The sequence below is a fragment of the Periplaneta americana genome, chromosome 15, assembly GCF_040183065.1.
Source record: "Periplaneta americana isolate PAMFEO1 chromosome 15, P.americana_PAMFEO1_priV1, whole genome shotgun sequence".
Lineage (NCBI taxonomy): Eukaryota > Metazoa > Arthropoda > Insecta > Blattodea > Blattidae > Periplaneta > Periplaneta americana.
Genome location: NC_091131.1, coordinates 148,971,402 through 148,977,401, shown reverse-complemented (window position 1 = coordinate 148,977,401; position 6,000 = coordinate 148,971,402). Strand labels below are relative to the sequence as shown.

At 34.2% G+C, this 6,000-nt stretch overlaps 1 protein-coding gene across 2 annotated transcripts in view; it reads left to right on the top strand.

The window, feature by feature from the left end:
• Window positions 1-5,004: 5,004 nt before the first annotated feature.
• Window positions 5,005-6,000, top strand: part of LOC138715444 (uncharacterized) — a 64,261-nt gene continuing 63,265 nt past the window's right edge. For both annotated transcript variants that reach the window (XM_069848351.1, XM_069848353.1), the window contains exon 1: window positions 5,005-5,111. The gene's annotated coding sequence lies outside the window, so the exon portion shown is untranslated. The remainder of the gene's footprint in view (window positions 5,112-6,000) is intronic.

Genomic DNA, 6,000 nt, shown 5'->3' with positions numbered 1-6,000 from the left:
ATTATCGCCAAGGAAGCCAGGACCAGTCCTTCATTCCAGATGGTTGACTACAGCAAGCAGGATATTGAGACTCTATATCAGTAAGAAAAACCTTCTGAGGAACTCATAATACTTGCAACATACGTTATTAACCAGTCTGGTTTTCTATTAAAATGAAACCAAAATCAACAGAAGGTTCACGTCACCTCTGGAAACTGATAAATCTGTCTCGATATTTACCCAAAGAAATAAAGGCCATTATTGATCCAGTTATTCAGAGAAAGAGCTTCGTTGCTCATTCTTAAAACATTATTTTATCGATGATAACTGATGAGAGAAGAGACATTCAGCAACTAGCACTCAGAAGAATTATAGCAGCAAGATATTCTTCGAAATCTTTTACAAGAGTAAGAATGTTCCGTGTTCCAGAAGTGAATTTTTAAGCTAAGGATTACACTGAACTCATTCACTGGCAAGAAACACAGACACGAACCATCAAATGTAGATAAGAGGAAGAAATATTAGATGTAATTCATTCACGACAGGAGATGAACATTGACATACTCAAATTTCCACGTCACACTCGAGCGACTGAGATTTATGTTCACCTTATAACAGAAACATCCAAAAGTGTTTGTGGGGAAGACAGTGGACATGGTTTTGTTCTTGCAGAATTACAATCAAGGTCTCTAATGAAATCATTCAATACAAAGTCTGAATATACTCCTTGAAATTTGGAAAATAAGTTGCAAAATATTACACAAATTGTATCACTAACTAAATATGGTATAATGTATTCACTTATTCATTTGTAATATGCCCGTTTGTCCAAGGGCTGTTATAAGTAAATAATTATTTCATTAAAATTGAATTATTATTTTTTTAAGTGGGCATTTTAGCAGTAATTACCGAAATTAGTATTTGTAAGTGAAGTGTATGTACTAGATGTTTAAAATGACTTGAAATATGCTTTGAAATAGTAATTTGTAGATTACTATAAAAAATGTTTAACCGTTTGATGTTCCGATATTTGTTCTACTCTTCACAGCGCTTGGGGCGCACCAAAGAATTGAGATAGAAACTTGAGATTTTCAATGAATAATAGCTATATCAATACACAACATTTGCACACTCTGCCGATTTGAAATTCAGCAAAAAAATTTTTCCCTATACTTTTCACTCCACCCTATCATACATGTCATTACATCCTGTCAGATTACAAAGACAAATCATTCATACATATACCGTTACAATATCAATATTTACAAAGCAGGGGATGCTTGGATTGTTTTTTTTTTTTAAACGGCAGGTCTGAAGTTCTTAGCTAATCATGTACAACAGTTGGTGAGGGATAAAGATTTTTGTTTGTCATGTAATTCAACGTTTTCGAAGTTACATGAAATTCTGTCCCAACCTTGTATGCATTGAAAGTAAATATGTCGGTAGCTACATTAACCATTGTACTGTATTGTTTGCTACCCATTGCTTATACTCCCACTCCCCTTTGCGCTGCATATGTCTCGACATTGTGAATTTTCTCTCTTCATTCAATTGCACTTTGGAATTTTTTCAATTTAACATGTCGACTATTGATTGTTTCTCAATTGGGATTGTAGTCTGGTTCGTTACTGGTACGAATCATTTACACAATTGTGAACGTTCTATCGCTTCGCATTCTCGAGTTACATTGCCAAGGCTACTATGGGACCTGCCAATTCGTGCCTAAACTTCCCCTCTACCGCAGTGAAGATAGATGATGTCACTCACTCCAATTCAATGATACGTTGGATACATTTATCCTTCTGTTGGTCTCCATTTACTTTATTGGAATGTGTCGTGTAGTTTAGAAATTATATGCACGACAAAACTGGCCTGAAAATGTATGGACCGAATTTCTGGGATATTACCTAGTGCTGAACAGAACTTATACTTACTTACTTACTTACTGGCTTTTAAGGAACCCGGAGGTTCATTGCTGCCCTCACATAAGCCCGCCATTGGTTCCTATCCTGAGCAAGATTAATCCATTCTCTATCATCAAATCCCTCCTCCCTCAAATCCATTTTAATATTATTTTCCCATCTACGTCTCGGCCTCCCTAAAGGTCTTTTTCCTTCCGCCCTCCCAACTAACACTCTATATGCATTTCTCGATTTGCCCATACGTGTTACATGCCCTGCCCATCTCAAACGTCTGAATTTAATGTTCCTAATTATGTCAGGTGAAGAATACAATGCATCCAGTTCTGTGTTGTGTAACTTTCTCCATTGTCCTGTAACTTCATCTTTCTTAGCCCCAAATATTTTCCTAAGAACCTTATTCTCAAACGCCCTTAACCTATGTTCCTCTCTCAAAATGAGAGTCCAAGTTTCACAACCATAAAGAAAACTGGTAATATAACAGTTTTATAAATTCTGACTTTCAGATTTTTTGACAGAAGACTGGATGATAAAAGCTTCTTAACCGAATAATAACAGGCATTTCCCATATTTATTCTGTGTTTAATTTCCTCCCGAGTATCATTTATATTTGTTACTGTTACTCCAAGATATTTGAACTTCTCCACCTCTTCAAAAGATAAATTTCCAATTTTTATATTTTCATTTCGTACAATATTCTCGTCACGAGACATAATCATATACTTTGTCTTTTCGGGATTTACTTTCAAACCTATCTCTTTACTTGCTTCCAGTAAAATTCCCGTGTTTTCCCTAATTTTCTGTGGATTTTCTCCTAACATATTCACGTCATCCGCATAGACAAGCAGCTGATGTAACCCGTTCAATTCCAAACCCTCTCTGTTATCCTGGACTTTCCTAGCGGCATACTCTAGAGCAAAGTTAAAAAGTAAAGGTGATAGTGCATCTCCTTGCTTTAGCCCGCAGTGAATTGGAAACACATCTAACAGAAACTGACCTATACGAACTCTGCTGTACGTTTCACTGAGACACATTTTAATTAATCGAACTAGTTTCTTTGGGATACCAAATTCAATAAGAATATCATATAAAACTTCTCTCAAGTTAAAAAAATAAGAATGGCTTTACTATAAATTTTCTGGCTGAAACACATTGGAGATTTGAAAGTAGGCTCTATTAATATCCTTCCAGCCTGTTACTGACAGAAGAAACTATTACACAGGGAATAGGGGTTGCCAATTTCAGCTCTAGAACAGATATTCAACTCAATATCATTAAATGATACAGTGAGTCTACTAGAGTTTAGTATTCTCAGAGTGAACCGTAAGTAATATCCATAATTTCAGGGAGTTGTTTGACATATTTCAAACAAAACAGTTTAATACAGTTTTGCTCTTTTTTGCTTCCTTTTGGAGATAAAAATTTTTTTTATATGAAACATTTCATAGCAAATTTTGGGAAAGCCACTGATTTAATTCCCAATATACTCAGTCAATTTAAGAGAGCAATAAATTATGATAATGAATGATTGAAAGAATTTTAATTTTGTTCTTTAAATGTGCAGAAATTTAATCCGGATAAATGTAAGATTGTTGTTGTTTTCAAATGCCAGGCGTTTGACAATAAAGTCATTTGATTTCTTGCACTCCAATATTTTTCAAAGATATTATCATGTCCAACCACTGAAGCACAGATTTTGAGGTGTTTCGAATCCATTTCTTGGTTTGAGTTGCACAATGGGCAGTTAGGGGACTGATATATTCCAATTCTATGTAGGTGTTTGGGCAAACAATCATGGCCTGTTGCCAATCCAAATACAGCTACAGACGATTTGCGTGGTAAATCGGGAATTAACTGTGGATTATGATGCACAGAGTTCCATTTTTTCCCCTTGGGATTGTGTTATCAAATTTTGTTTGTTGAAGTCTAAGTATGTAGATTTAATAAATCTTTTCACAGAGTAATACGTAGATTTAGTAACAGGTCTGTAAGTAGCAGTGCTGCCCTTCTTTGCTAAAGCATCCAGATTCTCGTTTCCCAGGATTCCACAATGGATTGGTATCCATTGGAATATAATTCTTTTATTGAGTGATATTAATTGAGAGAGTATTTTAGTTATTTCTTCTGTTTGAGATGAAGGTGTGTGTTTAGAGACTATTGATAGAATAGCTGCTTTGGAGTCTGACAATATAACTACATTCTTAAATTTATTGATGTGACATAGAAGATTCCTGAGACCTTCACTTATTGCAATGATTTCTCCATCAAAACTTGTTGTTCCATATCCAAGAGATCTATAAAGTGAAAAGAGACAGCACGTAATGCCTGCACCGGCACCTTGTTCTCTGGAGATCAAGGATCCGTCGGTGTATAAATGAAGCCAGTTTTGTGGAGGGTACCTAATATTAATTGTCTCTAAAGACAATTGTTTTATTATTTCAGTGTTTACTTCTGATTTCAGTATTTTTTCTGTTAAATTTAGATTATATTTTCAGTTTTAATTCTTGAACCATGTATATGAAACTTTTTTGAGTTTTCAATCTACGGAGAGGACTGTATGACTGCCAATTGTTTCCTGGTAATCTGATAAGTTTTTCATATTGAATTAGTGCTTTTTCTTCTATTGTTCTTGATGCTGTTAATATTAGTGAGGAATCTCATAGAATCTAGTGGAGTTGTTTTGATTCCACCAGTAATGAGCCTGAGAGCTTGGTTTTGAACATATTCTATTTCGTTTATGAAAGGTGAAGTAATTAAAATTTCTTCGCAGTATGTCAACACTAACTGTATAAACATTTTGAATGTAGTTTATAAAGTATTCCTAGAGCATCCCCACTTCTTTCCTGCTAGACTGTAAAATTCTTTTGCTGAACGAGAACGAGAAATTAATGATATTACTTACGGTTCAATCTGTATAAGGAAAAATATAGAAAATTGATTAAAAAGCAATGGAATATATGAGGCACTGCGTATAGCAGGGGTGAACTCAACAAAGAATCACGATTTCAAGGTTGCTCCTAATACAAAGTATCCACAACACCTCATACTCTTTCCAGCATAATTATTACTGGTTTCTTTTTTTCTTCATAGCTGCCGAGTGGTGCAGTGCAGTTATCTGATTCAAAGGAGGATCTCCTACAAGATATTCTGGCTAGCAGTCTTGCTAAGGAAAACAAGGAGATTCTAAGACTGAGAAAAGTATCGGTATTGGAAGTAAGTACCGGTTAATACTTTAGTATACATAAGTTACATAAATCAAAATGTATGTTGCAGAGAGACTTTTTATAATTGAATCGGTCATTGCAGAAAGGGGATAAGTCATAAAATCTTACTTTTGAGATAATCAATAAAAACTGTTTTCTTCTTCCAATACTGGAGTAATCATAAATATTTTTTCTTACTTTGTTTATGAATAGTGAAGTATAATATATCATGTTAGACATCTGACATCTCAAACACTTTTGTTTAAAGTTGTTTAATCGAACCATGACTTATCCCCTTTCTGCAAGGAATTGTTAAATATAAAAGAAAAAAATATAATTTACAATTTTGGGCTAATGAAATATTTGAAATCGAACTAAATGGTAATAATTACAATGAAAACGATGTTTTGTGTGTAATTACTACATTACTGTCACCATTTACATAATTATTTTTGCATTTTAGTCATTATTCGTATTACAGAAATGTACCAATATGTGACTTTATATCACAGTTTTAAATCAAAGCTCTACTTTTAAACTAATACTTAAAAACTGCATATACGAGAGCACAATAAAAATACACTAAAGTACTATACAAAATCATTTGTTTCACTTGTTATAGAGTGTATTGTTAGACGTTGGAAACCACGTCATTTGTAGATTCCTTGTCACAAGGTGGCCAGTTCAGGATCTCTTCGTAAAAGAAAGTGTGTTCCAATGGAATGTATTGCCTCACTTTCGATACGTCTCCAAATTTTTTTCGTATTAATGGGAATTTTCCCATTGTATGCTTTTGTGTAGACATTACTATGCGTCCAGAACTTGGTTTTTTCATACAGAATCTGTGTTTCCTCATTTCACTACCAATGAACAAACTGGCAGTCACACATCCTGGATCA